Consider the following 23,263-nt stretch of genomic DNA (forward strand, 5'->3'; position numbering starts at 1 on the left):
CACAATGTGTGCACTTTCTGATTGTGTTATATGCCAGTCTAAAATTTAAAAAAGAGGGGAATTCCCTGGAGGTCCAGTGGTTAGGGATCCGCACTTCCACTGCAGGGGGCACGGGTTCGATCCCTGGTCGGGGAACTAAGATCCCACATGCCGCACGGCACAGCCAAAAAACAAATGAACAAAAAAACCCAAAAACAATAACAGCAAAAAAAAATCCTAAAGTAATAAAGAGAAAGAGAACACAGATATCTGAGCCATGTCCTGGAGCAAGAGAGCAGGAATGGGGGCTGGTACACATGAGAAGAGACCATCCTTATTAGAAAAACTGGACTCTATTGTCCAGTTTCCTAATTGTAGCCAATCTGATACGTGACAAGTGGCATCTTGTTTGAAGTTGTGTTTCTCCACTACAATCGCTTCACAGCCACTCAGATTTCCTCCTGTGAATTGTCTTTACCTATCCATTGCCAGTTTATTCCTGCCTTGGGTTCCCCATCCTTTTCCTAAGGCTTTTGTTGAAGAAAGCATTTTATTGCCAGTTCAATATCTTTAATTTTTACAGTTTACTGATCTTCTGTTTCTCCTTGTATCCAGTTTAACAATTTATATCTTTTATAGAAATCAATCCATTTTCTCACAGGTTTCATATGTATTGTAATGTTTGTTCATAAATTTAAAAATTATTTTTTTAATTAATTAATTAATTACTTTTTGGCTGTGTTGGGTCTTCGTTGCTGCGCGCGGGCTTTCTCTAGTTGCGGTGAGCGGGGGTTACTCTTCGTTGTGGTGCACGGACTTCTCATTGCGGTGGCTTCTCTTGTTGCGGAGCATGTGCTCTTGGTGCGCGGGCTTCAGTAGTTGTGGCACGTGGGCTCAGTAGTTGTGGCTCGTGGGCTCTAAAGCTCAGTAGTTGTGGTGCACAGGGTTAGCTGCTACGCGGCATGCGGGATCTTCCCGGACCAGGGCTCGAACCCGTGTCCCTTGCACTGGCAGGCGGATTCTTAACCACTGCACCACAAGGGAAGCCCTAAAAATTATTTTTAAAATCACTTGTCTCCATAGACATTTCTCCTTTTCATTCTGTACTTTATTTAAATATTTATTTACCTCTTTTCTGATTTATCTTGTTCAGTCTTATCAGAGGCTTGCTAGCTTTAATCTTTTCAAAGAACAACCTTTTGCTTTGTTAATCTTTGTTATTGATTTTTGTTCTCTATTTCCTTGATTTCTGATTTCTTGATTTTACTTTAGATTTATTATCTTTTTATTAGCTTCTGCTGTTAAATGCTTGTTAGTTTTCTTTCTTTGATTTTCCTCTCTTACTACTTACTTTTTAGCTAATGTATTTAAAGCTCTAAATTTTCATCTGAGTATTACTTTAATCATCTCCAATATTTTTGTCTTTTATTACAAAAATTTTTTTAGTTTTAAAATTATTAAAATATTTTAAATATACAGAAAAATATGGAAAACTTAACAAACACTTGTATACCTACCATCAAACTTATTCATTTTCATATTTTTCTGTAATTGAATTCCAGAATTGGCAACATTATTGTCCCCAAAATTTTACATATAGTGCTAGTTTGTCTGATATTATAATTGTTACCCCAATATTCTTTTTTAAAAAAAATTTTTATTTAATTTATTTATTTATTTTTGGCTGGGTTGGGTTTTCGTTTCTGTGCGAGGGCTTTCTCTAGTTGCGGCAAGCAGGGGCCACTCTTGATTGTGTTGCGCGGGCCTCTCACTATCGCGGCCTCTCTTGTTGCGGAGCACAGGCTCCAGATGCACAGGCTCAGTATTTGTGGCTCACGGGCCTAGTTGCTCCGTGGCATGTGGGATCTTCCCAGACCAGGGCTCGAACCCGTGTCCCCTGCATTAGCAGGCAGATTCTCAACCACTGCGCCACCAGGGAAACCCCCAATATTCTTTTAGTTCCACTTTTCCTGGCTTATATTTTTACCACACTTTATGTTCAACTTCATTTTTTTCAGAAATGAATGCAATACAAAACATGTGGCTGAATTTTATAAAAATCCATTCTGGAATTTAATCTTTGGGATTACTGGCTTTAACCCAGGTGTTGTAATTACTGTTTAATTGTTGCTGTTTTTGTGATATATTACAACTAAGATTTCTAATTTTTAAAAGTTGTATGTCTTTGTTTCTTTTTTCCTACCTTCCTTTTTCTTTTTATTAATTCACATAAAATTGTGAGAAAGAATACAGAGAGATCCATGTATCCTTTACTCAGTTTCCCACAATGGTAACATCTTGCAAAAATATAGTACAATATCACAACCAGGGAATTGGCATTGGTGCAATCCACTGATCTTATTCAGATGTCCTCTCTTGTGTGTGTGTGCATGTGTATGTCTATAGTTCTGTATAATTTTATCCCTTGTGTAAGCTCATGTATCCACCACCACATTCAAGGTACAGAACAACTCCACCACCACAAGCATCCCTATATGCTGTGTTATAACCACATCACTACTTCCCACCCTGACCCCCATCCCTAGTGTCTGGAAACCACTACATCTGTTCCCCATTTCTAAAATTTTGCCATTTCAAAATGTTATATAAATAGAATCATAAATAACGCACCTTTTGGAATTGGCATTTTTCATTCAACACAGTTCCCTGGAGATTCACATACCAATAGTTTATTCATTTCTGTTGCTGAGTAGTGCGCCATGCTCTGTCTGGACCACAGTTTATTCAACCATTCACCCACTGAAGGACATCTGTGATGTTCCCAGCTTGGGAATATTATAAATAAAGTTGCTATGAACATTTGTGTACAGGTTTTTGTGTGAAATTTAGTTTTCATTTGTCGTCTGAGGGACTTGCAGTAGATCAGGGGAGGAATGAGGCTACCTGGGCTGCACCCTAGCAAACGTTCACCACCCCCTCATTCTATCCCCATCCCATCTGCAAGGTGATACATTTGTATGTATCTTGAGGCCATATTTTAGTTCTAGATTTTTACTAAGATACATTTTTGTTTTATTTGTAAGCTCTCTATTTCCTCAACAGTAAAATTTACTAAAGTTTTTTTCATGTACTCTTTCACATAACTCACACTGCCCTCCTGAACTTATTTTTCATTTAAAACTTTTTTTTTTTTTTTTTTAGTGGTTTGAGAGACGGCTTATTTATTTATTTATTTATGGCCAGGTTGGGTCTTCGTTGCTGTGCACGGGTTTTCTCTAGTTGCAGCGAGCGGGGGCTACTCTTCGTTGTGGTGCACAGGCTTCTCCTTGCAGTGGCTTCTCTTCTTGTGCAGCATGGTCTCTAGGCACGTGGGCTTCAGTAGTTGTGGCACGTGGGCTCAGTAGTTGTGGCGCATGGGCGCGCTGCTCCACGGCATGTGGGATCTTCCCCGACCAGGGCTTGAACCCATGTTCCCTGCATTGGCAGGCGGATTCTTAACCACTGCGCCACCAGGGAAGTCCTGTAAATCTTTTAAGAACTTACAGGTCTGAGAACATCTTTATTTCACACTCAAACTCTAAATAATGGTTTGGCTTAATATTCTACCTTCTTGCCTTCTACGTTGTTATTGAAAAGTCTGAGATCTAATTCTTATCCCTTTCTAGATGATCTGCCCTTAGAAATTTCTTTTGTTATACATGAAGTTTAATTACAACCTATTGACCACCCCACTCTTTTCTATTCTGTTAGAGTTAAAAGGTCTTATAGCTTTTCCTTTTTTCTGGGCAACTTTCAGTCATTAGTCTCTCAAATATTTCCTCTCTTGCCTCTATTGTTTTCTTTTCTTCTGGCATTTTTTTTCATATGAACTTTGATCAAATAACCCTATTCTGTACATTGCTTAACTTTTGTTTTTTTTCCTTCTCTCTGTTTCTCAGGCCCTCAGAGTTTTTGAATGGTCATCTGGCTCACCAGTTGGTTCTTCAACAGAATCCACCTGGCTGTTCACCCCATTTACTGAGACTTTTTTCAGTTTTTACATTCTGCCATCCCTGAATTTCCATTTGGGTTTCTTTATGACTTCCTGTTTTACTTCCTGTCTCCAATATCCTCCCTTATCTTTGGGAAATACGTGATACATCTATTGAACATCTTGGGTCTAATTACACTTCATCAGGTAAGAGTCCTTCCATTGTTGTTGTTTCTTTATAGCAGTTGCCCTCCTAAGAAGTCTTGTGTATTTTCCATATGAGTTCATGTTTCCTTAGGCATATTAACCACTTTGGCTGCTGATGGGTCTTTGGAGAAGGGGATAATGCCAAGGCCCTAACTTGTGCCCAACCTAGTAGGTTTATGTGGTGGGAGGGTGGGACATCGTCTCAGGGAGCAGAACCTCTGATGGAATAATCTGTACGTCTGTGCTTGAAGAAATACATAGATTCCCTCAGTTGTAATTATCTACCCCTCATGGAACTGGGAGGTCTGGAGGAATGCTCAAGATCCAAGCCCTCCCATGGTGGCTCCTTTGAGGCTGGTCTTCTAGTCCTACTTCCCCTGATTCACTGGCCAGCAGGTGCTTGTGTCTTTCCAGAAGCATTGCAGTGGGCACTGGCCTTCCCAGGCAATGTGGGAGAAAGAAAGCGGCATGCCCGAAAACCTCTCCTCCACTTTATCATCTGTTTCTTCCCCACATGGAGACCAAGTCATTTTCAGCTGCCCGGGGGGGTTCTTGGATATTTTTTATTATTAACTTGTCAGATCCATCAGCATCTCTCTGATTTCTCATGGTGTGTGCAGGGCTGCATTGAAGGGAAACAGCCAGCAGCCGACCTCTCATAAATTTCCTAAGGGAAAAGAGTTTGCTCATTTTGTAAACAATTTTCTACATTATAGTGATTTGAATACTGTAACTTTGTGTCCATTTTCTTTTTGATGAGATATAGTATGTGTGGTCTTTGAGTGAAAGTGAAAGATATTTATCCTGAAATATCTCTTAGAATGCATATGTCAAAGTTTGGAAACCAATTTTAGAGACACATACTGAATGGTGAGTAAATCACTGTAGATATAAAATTGCAGTGCTTCATTATAGCTCATGTAATAATTTCATGAAGCTTTAGATTTTTAAAATATCTTCTTACTGAATCCATTTGTAATAAAGAGAGTGGTGGCTAATTTCAGAGTCTTGCAATGTTTTACTATTCCTGTTCAGAAGAATAATTAGGTCCTTAGTAATAATCCCTTAAATGAATGACTTACAGCTATTTGAGCTATGTGAGATCTTTGGTGATGTTTTCATAACTAATAATGAGGCAATTTGAAGATACAATTTCAGTGTTTGGGAGAAAGTTCTTGAATAGAGAATTGAGAGTCATCATTTCTGTTATTCCTCCCAGTAAAAAGTTAAATGAGGTCCAAGAGACATCATCTGACTGTGGCTTGAATCCTCATGAAACTGAGGCATGAGTGTGTTATTTACAGAGAATGATGTTAATAGAGGGGGGTAGGCAGGAAATTTGTGGGCAAGCTTCTATCCATTTTAGAAATGGAAATACTGAATTCTAACACAGACACCTACAATTTCAGTTCTTCTTACCAAACTCTCTTTCCTGACTTATTAATATTTTCACTTAAAGAGTATTATCATTTTGGGACTTCCCTGGTGGTGCAGTGGTTAAGAATCCGCCTGCCAATGCAGGGGACACGGGTTCGAGACCTGGTCCGGGAAGATCCCACATGGCGTGGAGCTACTAAGCCCATGTGCCACAACTACTGTGCCTGCGCTCTAGAGCCCGCGAGCCACAACTACTGAGCCCTCGTGCCACAACTACTGAAGCCTGTGCGCCTAGAGCCCATGCTCCACAACAAGAGAAGCCACTGCAATAAGAAGCCTGTGCACCGCAACGAAGAGTAGCCCCCGCTCGCTGTAACTAGAGAAAGCCCATGCACAGCAACGAAGACCCAATGCAGCCAAATTAATTAATTAATTAATTTTTTTAAAAAAGAGTATTAGCATTTTACCTCATTCTTTAGAAACTTTGAAAATAACCAGGTGTTTTTCTATAACTACGATGGAGGAAACTATCAAACCGATATGTGAATGCCCAATGGTACTAAGCTTTCAACTGCAAATTGCTTAAACACTACTAGTTCTCATGTGTCTAAAATCTTTCCATTCCTTGGGCAACAAAGATTTAATCTCCAATTTTTAAAATCTGTTTTTCTTAGAAATATTTAAATTTTATTCCTTTGTCTTTTATTTTCCAAGAAAGAAGATTAACACAATTCTCCCCTGAACAAAGACTTTTGGATATTTTAGCCCGCTTCCCAGAATGCCATCTGATAATATGACAAGAGGAAATGTAGTGTATGAAAAAGTGTTTGTCTAGGATACTGTAGTGGGCACTGTTGTTTTCTGAGCCAATGCCCCTTCTTCTTTTTACCCTTCCTAACAGAACTCGGGGAGTATTCAGGTAACCAACCCTCCCTCCTTGGGACTTATTGGATGGTAACCCCACCCTAGCTCCTCAGCTAGACTGTGATTAGATGAAAATAGTTGACCTATGATATTCTACTGGACAAGCCTTTATGGTCCAGGGGTTGGCAATCCCAGATAGCTGAACTTAGCTCAATCAGACCATGTTCTGTGGCCCATGCTGGGGTGCTGGTGGGTGGGGAATAGTTTTTACTTTCTCTCCCAAAACAGCAATGAACAAAGAAACCACTGTATCTATCTTGTGACCCTAATGGAAGCAGCCTCCAAGCAAAGCTGATGCATTGTGAATGGAACTGGCTGAAAAGGAAAGAATCTGGGGTTTTGATGACAAGTCTTAGTTGCTGAAGCAACCAATGCAGGTGTCCATTCCTATTTTTGTTTAAGCCATTTAGAGCTGGTGTGCCTATTAGTTGTGGCTGAACAGAGCTGATTCAGCCAAAATCAGATGACTCTGATGGAAGTTTAGCCTCTGCTACAAAGTTGGTGACCTTTGAGAAGTACTTTCTCTCCATTTGATTTTCTATATTTGTAAAATAATATCTCATGTCTATCTCAGTGGATGGAGTATAAAAAGGAAGATACAAAATGATATATATAATATATAAAAGAGCAACAGTAGTAGAAAAAGTATATGAGTTCTCAAATCTTGAATACTAGTAGGCACTAATAAAATGAAAATCAGTCTTAAATGTGCATGTATGGTGGCCAAGGTGTGACCACTGTGGTCCATATTTATTTATTATTCTATTATTATGTAAGAAATATAGATTGGGTGAGACCAGCAATTAATTCCATCCAAGAGTAAACGTTCCAACGATAATAAAATATATTTTGCAGAAGCATAGTGCAGTCACTCATCCCCACCATCCCCATCATCCCCATCACCCCCATCACCCCCATCATCCCCATCACCCCCATCATCCTCAACATCCCCACCATCCTCATCACTACCATCATCATCACTACTGTTAATTAACAGTGATTGGTCAGGACCTGTTCTTAAAGTTGTTAATCCTCCAAATAACCTTATGAAGTAGATAGTATTGCAACATTGTGGCAGCTTAAAATCACAATTCAAATTCTTTGACATTCCTACAGTTGAGAGGTGGAGTCTTAGTTCTCTCCTCTTGATTCTGGGCTGCCCTTAGTGACTTTCTTGTAACCAACTGATTCTAGGAAAGGTCATGCAGCTTCCACCAACTCTTCTGGGACACCTGCCCTGAGGGAAGCCAGCTACCAGTCAAGAATTCCATCTGTCCTGAGATCCATGCTGAGGAGACTACATGCAATTGCTTGGTCAATGGCACCAGCTACAATCGCAGCTGACGTCACTCTCAGCTGCCAGTCATGTGAGTGAGGCATCTTCCTGTCCAGCTGAGCTGACATGACTGCAACCTCAGTTTCATGACCACAACCCCTAGTGAGAACTGCCCAGCCATGCCCTTCCCGAGTTATAACCTACAAAATTGTAAGCAAAGTAAAATGATTGTGCTGGGACAGACCTCCATTTTACAGGTGAGAAAATTAAGGCATCCTCAAAAGCCAAAGATATATTCTGGCCATGAGTCTGCTCAGTTCCCTTTCCTTTGTGGATAAGCCAATCAGCCACGAATTTTAGAAGGCTTTTCCAACTTTGCAGCCTCTTTAAAACTCTAAGCAACAAGTTACCTTTTTTCCCCCTTACATCACCCAGTTGTAAACACCCAGATAAAGAAGGAAAGAGAATACTATCAGAAACAACTAGGTAAATAATTATCTGGAACAAATGAACACTCAGTTTTAGAACATGAAGCCAAAGTCATCAGGTATCTCCATCAACCCAGCTCCTCCTCTTAATTTATATTCATGGTCTCTTATTCCTGCCTTATGTGTTGCTCTTGCACCATTAGAATTCAATCCTTTGAGAGCAGCAGTCCTGTCTACCGTGCTGACTGCTCTGTTCCCAGCGCCCAGCCCACTGACAGGTACTAGGACTCAACACGTGCTGAGAGTAAGTTGACTGTGTACATGTCAATCTCAGCTGACATGTACACACTGCTATATTCAAAATGGATAAGCAACAAGGACCTACTGTATAGCACAGGGAACTCTGCTCAATGTTATGTAACAACTTAAATGGGAAAATAATTTGGAAAACAATAGATACAAGTACATAACTGAACCACTTTGCTGTGCACCTGAAACTATCACAACATTGTTAATCAACTATACTCCATTATAAAATAAAAAGTTAAAAAAAAAGTAAATTGATTAATACAACACTGTAAATCAACTATACTTCAATTTTTTTTAAAAAAAAAGAGTGAATTGAGTGAAGGCCAGAAATCATGGTCATTTTCAACATTTTTCTTTCCCTCCATCGAACTGTAGATCATAAATGGAGAACATTGTTCAGGTCTATTCTTCTCCTTGTTGACTCTACCCCAAATTAAGCAATTCATTTCTTCACCCCTGCAGTTAATGATGAGGCTTTCTGCCTTCAGACGTTTCACTCTTCCAATCTATCCCGTCTATTATTGCTCTAAAAACGTTAGTGGCTTTCACTGCTTGCCAGATGGAAAGCCAAGTCCCTCAAGGCCTTTCACCAGTCGACCTCAGCTCTGCTCCGATGCCTCCCCACGACTCTCCTGTGTGTTCCTAGATGACACCCAAGTGGACCACTTGCTCTTCCCAGGACAAATGGACAAGTTTCTAACTTCAGACGACTACTTCCCTGACTTTTCTTTTCCAAAATCCTCACCCATTAAAAAGCCAACCAATTCATCAAGGCCCATCTCAAATGTCACTTTAGTAAAGAACTCTTCCCTGATCCCCACACCATATATCGTCTCCATTCTCTGAACTCCTATGGCATTTTACAGTACTTTTAAGACAGTTATTATATTCCTCTTTGATGTCTGGGTTTTATGTACATATACCTTCTACTGTAGGTACTTAATGAGGTTTGAGAATAGGTCATACTCATTTCTTTAATCCTATGAATCATATGGTCTAGCAAGGTATTAACCATGATAGAACTCAGTAAGTATTTAATTAACTGAATGAACTTTCAGGGAAGTTACACTTAAAGGACTCCTCCAATTTGAAGCAGATAAAACAATTAAGTTAAAAAATACCCATCCTAATAAAGGTTAATAGGGGAAAAGCTTTCCTGATAAGTGATCCCAGTAGACTGACTACATTAAAAATTAAAGTCAGGGTAAAATCTCAATATGCCACTCAACTGTGCCAGTGTTGCATTGTTTTCTAAGCTGTTCAATGACTAAATGGAAATTTTAAATCATTTGAATACAATTTTAAAGTGGGGAAGACACAACAACCTGGAAGTCAAAAAGGGAAAAAGTGACAAATCTGGATACATATAAATTTCAACTTCTACACAGTAAAAAATGCCATAAATGAAAATCAAAATACAAATGACCTATTAGGAAAAAATATTTGTAACATATAGCACAGTCCAAGAGTCAAATTCCTTAACTTTCAAGGAAAATCAGTAAGAAGAAAAACAAACATCCCAAGAGAAAATAGGCAGAATAAGCAGAAGAAGAAATAGAAATGGCCAAAAAATATATGAAAACATAATCAGCCACATTCAAGGTAAAGATGTGCAAATAAATCATTACCCTTTTTTAGGAAAGTCATTTGGCAATGCTTGTTAAGATTAAAAAAGCACATGGTCTTTGAGCTAGCTATTCCACTTTGAAGCATGTACCCTACAGATATATTCAGACAAGAAAAAAGAGCTGTGTGAAAAAGTACAGTAATTGCATCACAAGAAACAACTGGAAACAACCAAAGGGAGAAAACAAATCAACCAAAGTTATTGTTACACACCGTGCAACCATTCACAATAGAAGGCTAAGCTAAGCCTCTTAAAATGGAAAGGCTTCCAAGAAAAATTAAATGAAAATAGGTAAAGCACAGAACAGTATTCTGTTAAGATCTCATTTGAGTTTTTAAAAATAACAAAGGGCAGGCATATACAGCCATATATGCCTATGCATGAGTGAAATATTTCTGGAAGGATATACTTTAAACTGTTTCCTCATAGTTGGGGGAGGGACAGAGGATTTTCTTTATATTTTACCACTTTCTGCTGTATTTCTTTCTTTCTTTCTTCCTTCCTTCCTTTCCTTCTTTCCTTTCTTTCTTTCTTCTTCCTTTCTTCTTTCTCCTTCCTTCCTTTCTTTTTTTTTTTTTTAAAGGAATCAGTGCTTTCTTTTTTTTTTTTTTAAATTTATTTATGGCTGTGTTGGGTCTTCGTTTCTGTGCGAGGGCTTTCTCTAGTTGCGGCAAGCGGGGGCCACTCTTCATCACGGTGCTCGGGCCTCTCACTGTCGCGGCCTCTCTTGTTGCGGAGCACAGGCTCCGTAATTGTGGCTCACGGGCTTAGTTGCTCCGCGGCATGTGGGATCCTCCCAGACCAGGGCTCGAACCCGTGTCCCCAGCATTGGCAGGCAGACTCCCAACCACTGCGCCACCAGGGAAGCCCCTTCCTTTCTTTCTTTCTGTCTGTCTTTCTTTTTTCCTTTCAAATAAACCACATGCATACTTTACTTTTATAACAAGAAGGAAATTTAAATTATTTTTGAATTTGTCCACTTCTTTTCCTTTGGCCTTTTTGCCAAAATTTGCAGCCTTACCTTTGGTGCTAAACGTCCCCCTTTGCAGAGTCCTTGTCATGGTTTGTGGGGACATGTCTGATCAGTGGCAGTTGTGGAAAGGGCTTCTACATCAGAGCTCTTCAGAAGTAAGAGAGCTACACTGAGTCCTGAGAGCCACAGGATAAGTGTAAACACATGCCCACACCGAGGGCAGACAAGGAATTTTAAAGGGAAACAAGAGCAAGATGAGAAGAGAGAGTGCCTGGTAAATCGCATCCCAGCTTATCTCCTGGGCACTTCCAGTAGCTCAACTTGAAAAGAAAAGGAGCCAGACCCCACCCTGTAGGTGAAAGCTATTATTCTTCCCGCCTCTCAGAAGAGGCGCCTTTCCAAAGACAGCTCAGGAGTGGGATGGCAGAGGGACCGGCCAAAGAGCTCCCACCTGAACGTTTTATGGGACAAACGTGCAGCCAGAGAGTCAAGGAGGTGGGGCGTCCACGCAGCTCTGCAGACACGTGCCTCTGGCCGTACAGAAAAGAAAACAGAGAAATGTCCCCAGACTGTGTTCCATGAAGAACAGTAAAAGCTCCTTGGAAACGAGTGATGCCGTGATGCCGCGAGGCCCAGCCTGGTGATGATGTCGGCTCAGCGTGAGAACCGTGGGGACACAGCGGGGCTGGAGCCGCGAAGCTGTCAGCTCATCCTGTCATTGTAAACGCCTTAGGTGGGCTTTCCCTGGCGTCGGTCTTCTCTGTCCACAAACCACAGGAGGTGTAACGTGAGCTCCAAACAGACAACGATCACGGCTCCTGAGACAGCGAACAGCACACTTGCCAGGGACGGAGGCTTTGTATCTAACTTTGAAAAGGGAGCCCAGCCAGCCAGCTGCACCCTCGTCAGGGTGGCCACAGGCTGAGCCGCAGTCCCCAAAACAAAAGGCGTGATCAGTGTCTACCTCCAGCAAAAGGAGCTCATACGAGACTTCGTCACAAATGACAGGCCACACGGGTGAGAAGGAGAGGGCAGAGGGAGACACCTGCGCAGTCCGACAGCACCAGGCACCCGGGAGGTGAGGCACGGAGGGGATGGGATGACAATACTGGCAGCGGCTGGTATACACCGTGTTCATCCTCCATTCGTGGTCCCGCAGCATTGTGCCCATGCCTCTGCTTTGACATGTATCCTAGATTGTAATCATCCACGTACATTTGCTCCCTCCCAAAGCGAGGACGCCTTCAAGGTCAGAGCGTGCCCTTGATAAGTCAGTGAGTGAAAACACTTCTCCCAGGGTGAGCTGCAGTCTGCCTTGTGCTTTCTTCAGGCCGCCATCAAGGCTGGAAGAAATCAAAGCCCAGAGCTCCCAGCGGGGCCTGCAGAATGGACGCCGCCAGCAGAAAGAGGAGGAAGACCTAAGAAGCCTTCCTCTCCTCTCAGGAGCCCATGCGCGTGCGCAGGGACCTTGGTACTGATACCTTTCAGCTGCTCCCACCACAGGTTATTCTAAACCCCCTGGCACCCTGGCCCTAAACTGAGGAAGGAGAAAGCCAGAGAGCAGAGTGGTCCCACGAGAAGCATGACAGCAAGGGCTGGTAAACGAGAGCTGCAGGGGTGAAGGGGCTGGGGAGATGACAAGTGCCTACCTGCTCCTTAAATGTACGAGATCAGGCATCAGAGTGAAGGCTAGTCCATAGGACGACCAAGCAGCAACACAGGTCAGCAAGGCGGGGGGCCCATGGCCTCAGGGTTCCACCAGGCACGCCCCCAGATCCCCAGAGAGGGGTCTTACTGAAGTTCAGGGAACTGCACTCACTGAAATTCCCTGCAAAATCGTGCGTGTGGGTGCATTTGCATGGAAATAGGGTCCACAGATTTCATGAGATTCTAAAAAAGCCTTGTGATTTTAAAAAAGAAAAAAAAGGGATTAATGTGCATATGAATCACTTGGAGATCTTGTTAAAATGAAGTTGTGGTTCGCACGCCAGGGTGGGCCTGAGACTCTGCCCTCCAACCAAATCTGGATGACTCTGATGTTGCCGGTTGACAGTCCACACCTTGAGTAGCAGGCACCTGACTGGGGGGCCCTACGTGCTGAAACCTGAAGCCTCCGGATGGCCACGCCGCCGGCACCCACAGGATTCAGTGTGACACCGACTGATCTGGATGTTAGCACATGTGACAAGAAACACCCGACACGAGACAAGCACAGACAGGTATTATTGGCACTTCCTAAACGCCTCTGGAGTTTAGGACCAGTTCATCATAAATATGGAAGACCTAGGAGACAGCCTTCCATCACTGCTGAAAAAAGAGAACCTGGAGTCCCAGGTGTCTGGGCCCTTCTCATTAGTTCAGAAGGAAATCAAGCAAAGAGAGAGTTTCCCCTCATTCTGGCTTTCACCGACCACCTCTGGGAAGCTGGCAAGAAAAGCAAGGATGGTCAAGTGACCTCATTTTGTTTATAGAGAGCGTGCGTGGTGCTGAATATCTATGCCTATGAAAGATCAGATTAAACCTTCCCGGGCAAACCGAAGCCCGGCGGGCAGCAAGTTCCACTGGCAAACTCTGGCCATACAGAGCGAGTCTTAGCCCTCTCGGCCACCAAGCAGGGCACTGAGGGCTGAGCAGTGCTGAGATCCGGTCCTGAGACAGCAAGTCTGCCGGGGAAAGTAGAAAGCCCAGGATCTGACAGCCAAATTGTGCATCAGCAGCTCTATCCCCAGTACACAAAGTATCATAAAGGCTGAAATCCAAATTGAAGTCTAAAAATAGCACAATGAAAATATTTCCTTCCTTCCCTCCACCAGAGAGCAAAGCAGCTGACATCAATATCCTCAGGGCACAACTGACTTCTCCGGGTTTACATGGAAAGAACGATTACACAACTGCCCTTTCTCACCATCAGACCTCCCGTCCCAGGAAATAAGGAAGGGAAAGCAATTACACTGTTGCTGAAAACCTATAATGGATATGTGATGACGATTATTAATGTGGAAAGAAAGAGACAGACTGCTGAGCTGCAAGCAACCACTAAGTGAAGCTGCATGAGATTCCAAGAGGGGGATTAATTTTTTGTTTTCTTTTCATCTCTCAGCCAGTCATTGGAATGTGACCCCAAACTTTAAGCACGGCCTGTCACATCCTTATCAGCATTCACTGCCACTGCACTGTGGTCACATTATCTCCCCTGGATTCCCAAGTGACAGGCTCCTTGCTGTAGGGGATTGTTTTCTCTTTGCCTCTAAAGGGGAGGAGGGTGTGGCAGGGAACTGACTTGTCAGGTGCAGGAAATTAACTAATTTTCAAGATGGCAGACATTTTGTAGCAAATATTTACTTCTCTGTTTCTTTCCTACTGATATCGAACATACGTTATCTAATCCGGAGGATGCTGGATTTACAATCCCTCTGAACAAAGGGATGTTATGGCTCATTCTAAAGAAATAATGCTGTCAATTCCTTCAGCCCCTGGTGAGAACGCTACTGTGGCAGGAAGTCCATTTGTCATAAAAGAACAGAATCGATAGTGAGGGGTGCAGGTAGAGAGGAGAGTGTGAGATTTCTCTGACTTTATATGGCACCCTGAAACCCCGTTCCCCTATACCACTTACCTATCCATCGAATTTCCAGTTACTATCTGGCTCAAGGTCCGTATAAACATGGCAGCTTCATCCAAAGTGGGCCATTAGAACTGGAGATCCCCAGGGGGGAAGGCTGGGAACAGGGATGCTGGGTGAGGAGGAGACCCAAAGGTCTCCTCTGGTGTGTATCAGAGGGTGTGTATCACCCTCTCTGTGCCTGGTGGGGCTCTAGGCACTTTTCACGCATTATTTCATCCTGTTGTACGATTTCACCATGAGGTGAGTATTACTACGATGATGCCCTCAACTTGACATTTACACATCAGCACAGGGACTCGAGATTCTGCTGTTTGCTCAGAGTTACGAGCTAGCTAGTTGGAGGAGCTGAGGCTGAATGCCATCCCGATGACAAAACCCATGACCTGATGGCACCAGATTTTCACTCATTTTATGAGAAATATTTAGTCTCCCTTCTCCACCTGGGAAACGTGATTTCCTATTCTATACTGAAACCAAACAAAATACAAAATACATTTCCTATTCTATACTGAAACCAAACAAAATACACAGACTCATTTGACTGCTCTCAAATATACTGCATAAGACCCATGAAGCCACTCTTATTCTTAGGTAATTTTTTTGTGGTAGACCTTGCTCATTTTTTTGTGCAAATCTAGGAACCTTTCTCTTGAGATGACAAGAATAATCGTAGTTGTTGTAAATGGTAACAGACAAAATGGGCATTCATTATTATGTGCAAAACTGAGCATTTCCCTAGGCTGCCTGTCACAAAAACAAAGGTTTCAACTGAAAACTATTTAAAAATTCTATATACATACACACACATGCACATATGTGTTATGAAACACTTTTTAAACTAATCCTTATTATTCTTTCCCAGACTCTAATATTCAGCCTTTTCCAATAATAATAGCAATAATAATTATAATTATTATGTTATAAATAATATTATTATTGCAAATAATAATAATGGCAACAAACATTTACTGAGCATGTACCATCACTGGTGAAAACAGGCTTCACGTATCTCATTTAATCTGTGCAATAGCTCTGTGAGGAACATTACTATTATATTTCTTTTTATAAACAAGAAAACTGAGATTAAATAATTTCCCAAGGTCACTAAACTAGAAAGGATTGAGGAGACCTGGATTAGATCCTCTGACCCAGAACCATCTTCTTGGCGGTGCATCACCCTTCTTCCCAAACCCCCATCCGTCCGGGTCCTGGCCAGACACTGGCCCTGAACCGACAACGTCTTGCTGTCACCAGCTGTCCTGGCCAGCTCTTCATCCAGCTCACGTGCTACCTTTTCTTGCCACCTTCCCTTGACCCCCTCCACGTGCAGAACCAGCTGGCACTGTCACCTTGCCTTAGACCTCAAGAAGCAGCCGTGTCTCAGCCACGAGACAGCGAGCTCCCCCAGGGCAGGTCTCCCTTCCCTGCCCACCCAGCCCGGTGTCGGGTGCACCGTGAATGCTACACATTCCCATCCCACAAGCCCATCCACGGGGACCACGGTTCTGTCCCCTCACCACCCAACAGTGACGAGAGAAACATTGTCAAGATCTTCTGAGTGACATTTCTTCAAACCCATAACAATAATTTTGAACTTTCCCCCTCTTCTCTGTTTCTGTTATGCTAAAGGAGCCCCCAATCCATCAAACCACACTCAAAATGCTATTTTCTAGTATTTTAATCACATCACCCAATTTCTTCACCTTCCCCCCGCATATTCTGTTCTATGTTCCCTGGTACATGTGTAACTTACTTTAAAAGTAATTAAAATGTCGGCATTTATAAAATATATAAAATAGAGGCGGCTGGTTTAATCACAAAAGGGTTGACTGCAAAGTTCTTTCAAGTACTTACCTTTCCTGACAGATCTATCTGTTTGTTCAAAGATCAGTAATGACTTGAGTCTGTCAGGCAGACTCGGGGTCAAGCTGCTCAGGTTTGAATCCCGGCTCCGCCCCTCACGAGCATGTGACTGTGGGCAAGTGCCTTAACCTCTCTGTGCCTCAGTCACCTCGTCTGTAAAGCGGGGATAATGACAGCATCTGCCTCACTGGATTGCGAAGATAAAATGAGTTAAAATACAGAAAGCGCTAAGAACAATGCCTGGACGTGGTGGGTACAACTACCGATACTTCTACTGTCATCACCTGCATTACAAGGCCCTCCGGGATCAGGGCTCTATGTGCCAGTTATGAATTCACTGCCTCTCAGCTCCAAACCTATGCCTCACTGCCTGCTGTGCAAACGTTTAGCTGGGCCCTTTAAAAAGTTCTCCTTTGTCGGTAGAGGGAGGTGGGGAGACTTTCTAAGAGAAGGCGGTTTCCTTCCTTGTTCCAGCGTGCTCTCAGCAGGCTCCTAAGGGGATGGCTTCCCTAGACCCTGCCCCCAGAGCACACACAGCCGCCGCAGTGCCCAGCTCCCGGAGCGCCTGTGGTTTCCCAATTCCCAGCTCTTGCAGTGGGGCTGGTTTCCCCAGTGCTCGGCTTCCGTGGCTTCTGCTGAACCAGGCTGCTTCACACACAGCTTCCCCAGCGTCTGGCTCCTGCTGTGTGGACGGCTTCTCCTGCACAAGCCTCTCCAGCATGCACAGCTGCTCCAGCACCTGGACGTCAGCGGCTCCCAGGAGCCAACAGTTACCCTGCAAACTCCTTCAAGCCCTTCGTTAGCAGACTGCCTCTGGTGAGACAACTCCCCATGAACAGTCTTCTTTGGAACCCTGGAAGGTGGGTCCCAGAAAGTTCCAGGTAGACGCCTGACGGCAGGTGCACTGATGCAAGACTTGGCACTCCAGACAGCATCGTCATGCCCTCTTTAAGGAGGTCTGCATCTTAGCCTGGGGGCAGGGAGTTCCCGATCTTAGCCCTGTGGGTGGTGGCTAAGTTCTCTTTACCTCTTCCTGGTGGGTCCTCCATTACTCCAATCCTTTGTTGTAATGAATAATTCTTTGTATTATGCTATCCATGTTCAAGTTACTTGTTTGGGTTCTGTCTCCTGATCAGACCTTGACTGAAACACTCTCTGCCCTCATCTCCTTGCCCTTACTGGGAACCAGCCGGTACCCTCAGCCTTCTTTTTGTTTCATGCTCTCCAAGTCGGTTCTTGTCTTTTAAGATATTTTTTTCATTTTCCAGAATGTCCTGAAATGCCACCAAGCCTTCACATGGCTGGTTCCTTTGAGTCACTTTCCAGAGTTTGCAACCTGCAGTTTTCCAACCCAGGCCCTACAAACCTCAGTCACCATCCAGCACACGGGCCTGTTTCACTTTCTTCACAGCACTTATCGCTGCATGAATTATCTTATTTATTCTTTCTTCCGCCTCCTTCCCTAATTAAGTGCAAGTTCTGTGACAGCAAAGACTTTCCTTGTATTGTTTACTACTAGAGCCCCAGGGAACAGTTGTCAGATATGAAAGCACTTGATAGAGAGTTGTATGAAAAAGATGAGAAGGAAGAATAAGAAAGGTTTAAAAAAAAAAAAAAAAAGAGGAATCTGGTTCCCAGCTGTAATGCTCCTGATCTAATGAATTGCTTCTAATACCCATTCGTCCAGTCACTGCTGCCTCAAATCCTGGAAGCACCACTGTCCGTTACTTCCCACACTCATAGGTTATTCTCTTTAAATTTGTCCTTCCTTCTACTCTCTCTTCTCCTGTAGTTTCATCATTCTCCGTACATCAGTCCTGTCTCTATGAACTCAGGACTTTATTAGCTCCATCACCTCCTTACTGGCCTCTCTAATTCCAAGTGCCTTCTCTTTTTCAATCTATTCTGAATAGCGTTGACAACCAGTTTTTCTAAAACACTGCTTTTCATTGAGCCCTTCCCCCTTTCTTTACAGACCAGTCGTTACTTGTTTGATCCAGCCTAAACGTACTTGTCTCCCTTCTAAGGCCCCCCCATGCTGGCTCTGTGCTGCGTGACAAGCTGCACTGCCCATCAAGGCACAATAACCCTTCCGCCTGTTCACACTGGTTCCCCCTGGCCCCATGAATGAGTCAGGCCACCCCTGTCCCAGAGCCCACTCACAGGGGCTCTCCCCACTGAGATTCCGGAAGGGGGCAGCTCAAACTCTCCGCCCTACATTGGCAACCATGGGATCACTTGATAAATCTCCTTCTCTCACCTCCTATACTCCAGAAAACATCTGAAACTTTTTAATATAAACCTATGTTGTCTTTTCCTCATCTTATCAAAAGAAACGCATAAGCTCCTAAGTTCTCTGAGGCTTCAGGTAAGGCATTGAACAAGTAGTGGGGAACGATGAATGATGAACAAGTGAAAGCCTCCTGGTTGAGGATCGATGTGAGTTCTCGGACCTGGAGAACCTGCCTTGGGGCAGTCTAAGACCCTGTTCCCCTAGCAGGCTCTAAGAGACTCATCTGACCCAAATCACAGTCTTTCTCATTATTCATATATTAAATCAAATATGACACACTTTGCATGTACCGCATATAAAAAATTTTCTTTGGAAAAAAAAAATGAGAATTTTTCACAAAGGTTTTTGTTCTGTTTAAAGGTCCTCCTCCTGTCTATTTTCATCCTGGGTATGTTTTGTATTTTCCTTCTTTTGAGAGTGTTAAGAAAAAAGACTTTCTTTGGGAAGAGCTACCTCTTTCCGCACACTTCCACCCCTGGAAACAAGGACCCGAGGAAAGAACACAGGTGCCTGTTAGGTAAATGGTGTCAGTCCCATCAGTTCAATAATTCAAGGCTCTTGAGCAAAGAGAAATTAATTTTTAAATTTGCCATGTAACAAAAAAAGGTAGAAAACAACAAAATGCCCTTCAATGAAATATGGTTAAGCAAATTGTAATATGTGTACTTATTGAATGTTAATTACTATTAAAACCGTGGTTATAATTGTCATGTAGTAACATAGAAAAATATTTTTGACAAATCACCTGGCTGAAAAAAAAACCGGTATTTCCAGAATCAGTATATGCAATTAATTATAACCGTTGTGCGTCTTGGGAGATCTTGGGGGTGGTATAAGCAAAGTATGAGGAAGAAAATAAAAATGTCAGCACAGAATGGGTCACAAACAGAGCTCTGCAAAGTTGAAATCTAAAGAGGATTCTGGCTCCCAGCTCTTTAGGACTTGACCCCTTTCTGATTAAATGGACTGCTGGGTTTACACTACAATATGTAGGTTCTATTTCCTATTCTCAGGAAGTTTTACATTCACAAGTCACCTTGGCAGGTGTAGAACAGCGTGTGTAGTACTGCACCTTTCGTCTAAGAGAGGATATAAATATATATGGCTATGTCATTAAAAAGCAGTGGAAGGATAAAGCAAAATTGAATTAAAATAGTTTCCTGTAGGAGAAAGTCAGGAAAAGGCTGAAGAGAGGGAAAGACAGCTATACTTTTCTGATTGCGCCTTGTTTTGTACATTTAACTTTGAACCATAAGGTTTGTGTTATATATTTGTTTGTGTTGCTAAAAGAAGCAACCACTAAAATAAAAGGCAAAATAATAGAGGTTAGCCTACTGTGCATTGAGCTAACTATGCATTGAGTTGATGGTTGAACTACACCAAGGGGAATTAATTAAAGTGACTTTAAACCTCTGTAATTTAACTGTGCATCCCTGGTGGGATATATCCTAAGAACAAAAAGAACTGCAAAGAAGTCTTAGGTTTTCAGTTATCATATTATTAATAAAAATGTCAGTATTATTATTCTGAAACCATACATAAAATGGATATACCAAATATAATATAATATATATATACACGTATATATAGTCGGATATACTACATACATGTAATCAAATATACTTCATAATAGAGATAGATAAATATATAGATAGGTACAGAATTCTTTCAATGATATAAGGAATAAAATTTTTCAGCATAAGAGAAAAGAAATACCAGTATAAAATCAAAGAAGTAAAACTATGTAACCCTAAATTTGAACTGGAAATAACAGTGTGAATCTGGGATATAATTTGTCTGAAAAAAAAAATCCTAGCTCTGTCTACTGAAAAGTTCAAAAATAATGATAATCCAGTAGCTGTGAGCACCTCCAGGGCCCAGTCAGTGGTCTCTAAGTATCATTTCCTACTAAAAATAATAAGAGCTCCTTGCAGAAAATGCTGATTCTAGATCTGGGCCATGAAATGTGCAAGATGAGCCTGAAACATCTTGTTCCATCAGAAAACAAGGAAGCATTTAGGTTGATGTTAAAAGATTCAGGGGCCAATTTGAAAGGGATCTCCGCCAAAGATAGGAAAATTTGAAAAAGAACACTTTCTGCCAAGAATTGAAACATAACAAATATGTTAAAAATCCATGACTTCATAATGCTACATGCACACACACACACACTCTTTTTGTTCACCTTTAGAGGATTCTAGAAAACCAATTATTATTCTGAAACAGGTGCATAAAGAGAAAGAATCAAACATTTCTTTCTTTTGTAAATCATAACTCAGGACAATTAAATAGATGTTGAAGGAAACTTTGTTTTTAAACTTTGAGACATTTACTTACTTTCTCACATCACCAATCATGGATTATTATGAGTGAAACTGAGTGTCTGTATCTTTCATCTCTTCAGGAAAACAGCACTATTGAGTGCCTATGACATCCTATGGAGAAATTTAATCTTTGGTCATAGCATTAAGAGCTCCCGGTTTCACAAACCCACAGACTCTCTTTGAAATAACCTGAAGAAATTTCTTTCCTTACAGAAGAATTTTATGTAAAAAACTGATGACTGTGATGGAATTAGAATATTACTATTTCGCAATCCACTAATGAAATAATAAGTCTAGTCAAGAATCACCAATTTAGGTATAAAAAGCTGATGGAAAATCTGATGCAAAGAGGGCAGGGCTCCCAGTCTTGAACCCAACAACCAATCTCAACACCACAGGAGAGAAAGAACAGATAATATTGTCTTCCTTACGTAGAAAGTAACAACTCTATCAATGAAGCACTGTGACAATAAAATCAAACCTCAGTGTAATCAAATCTATAGATGTAACTACCAGTTTATAGGAAATACATGGGAAAAAGAAACATGTTGATGACCACCAGGATACAAGTAGCCAAACTCTGTAGGACAAAAATATTGGTCAATTCAACAACAAGAAAGTGAAGTAAAAGGAGTAGGAACCTGTAGGTTAAAGAGCCCTGACACATTTCTTGATGTGAGTAAGCCACCTGTCAACATAAAACTATGAGACAATTTGGGAAAATTGGATATCTGATGATGTTAAGAAAGTCTTGTTAATGTTTTTAGGTGTGATAATGGTATTACGGTTATTATTTTTTTAAGTCTTTATCTTTTTGAAGATATGTGTTGACATATTTATGGGTTAAATAAAATGAGATTCACTTCAAAATATTCCTGTGGGGGGCAGGGTGGATGTGGTAGGCTGAATAACGGCTCCCCAAAGATGTCCATGTCCTAATCTTCAGGACCCGTGAATGTTACCTTATATGGCAAAGGGGACTTTACAGATATAATTAGGTAAAGGATTTAGGGATGGGGAGATTACCCTGGATTTTCTGGTCAGCCCAATGACGTCATCCAATGGTCCTTGTGAGAGGGAGGAAGAAGGGTCAGAATCAGAGGAGAAGGTGATGCAGAAGCAGAGACTGGAGTGATGTGCTCTGAAGATGGAGAAAGAGGCCACGAGCCAAGGATTACAGCTGGCCACTAGCTGCTGAAGAAGGTAATGAAGCAGATCCTGCCCTGGAGCCTCCGGAAGGAACCAGCCCTGCCAACACCTTGACTGTAGCCCAGTGAGACCCACATCAGACTTCTGGACTCCAGAACTGGAAGACAGTAGATTTGTGTTGTTTCAAGTTGTTCACAGCTACCTGTTTCAGCAGTGATAGGAAACTAGTACAGTGGGGAAGTGGAGGGGAGTACAGCTGAAATCAGTTCAGCCGTGTACTGAAAATTGTTGAATTGGTGAGATGTGCACACGGGGGTTCGTTATAAGTTCTCTAGTTTTGCACGTGTTGGAAAATTTCCACAATAATTTGGATTTTTTAAAATAACATCTGACTAAGGGAATTTAAATCAGAAAGTTCATTAAGACACAGTTTTCAAGTTTCATACCTCTGTCCCACACCCAACTCCAGAACGTTGTGGTAACGTTAGTCTTGGAGAACGAGGCGCTGAGGGAGTTTGAGACAGACAGATTACACACCCACAGAGTAGTCCCTGGGGCACCTGAGGGAAGGTGCTTGATCTCTGCCAGCCTCAGCCCCCTTATATATTCAGATAATAACAGAGCCTGAAGCTCATTGGGTGGTTGGGAGGCTTCAGTGAAATAATCCATTTAAAGTGTTTCGTGGATTACCTGCATACAATATCTCTTAATAAGGGTCAGCTATCGATATATATCATCATTGCATGTCATTCCTACAGACATTTGAAGAACGTCTCCAGTCTCAATCCTAATTATCACAATCCTCTAAAATGTATCTGTGAGAAAAGACACATGCACCCCAATATTCACTGCAGCGCTATTAACAATAGCCAAGACATGGAAGCAACCTAAATGTCCATCGACAGATGAATGGATAAAGAAGATGTGGTATACATACACAATGGAATATTACTCAGCCATTAAAAAGAATGAAATAAT

At 42.0% G+C, this 23,263-nt stretch overlaps 1 protein-coding gene and 1 long non-coding RNA gene across 12 annotated transcripts in view; one reads left to right on the plus strand and one right to left on the minus strand.

Annotated features, from left to right (window-relative positions):
- The window catches only part of DISC1 (DISC1 scaffold protein), a 598,559-nt gene that overhangs the window by 280,107 nt on the left and 295,189 nt on the right, over nt 1-23,263 (minus strand). The gene's annotated exons all lie outside the window — the stretch shown is intronic.
- Nucleotides 3,368-5,933, plus strand: LOC309642090. The gene is made up of 2 exons (XR_014252967.1): nt 3,368-5,700; nt 5,740-5,933. It is a non-coding gene; the product is annotated as an uncharacterized lncRNA (long non-coding RNA).

The sequence above is a fragment of the Balaenoptera physalus genome (assembly GCF_965194825.1).
Source record: "Balaenoptera physalus genome assembly, chromosome: 14".
NCBI lineage: Eukaryota > Metazoa > Chordata > Mammalia > Artiodactyla > Balaenopteridae > Balaenoptera > Balaenoptera physalus.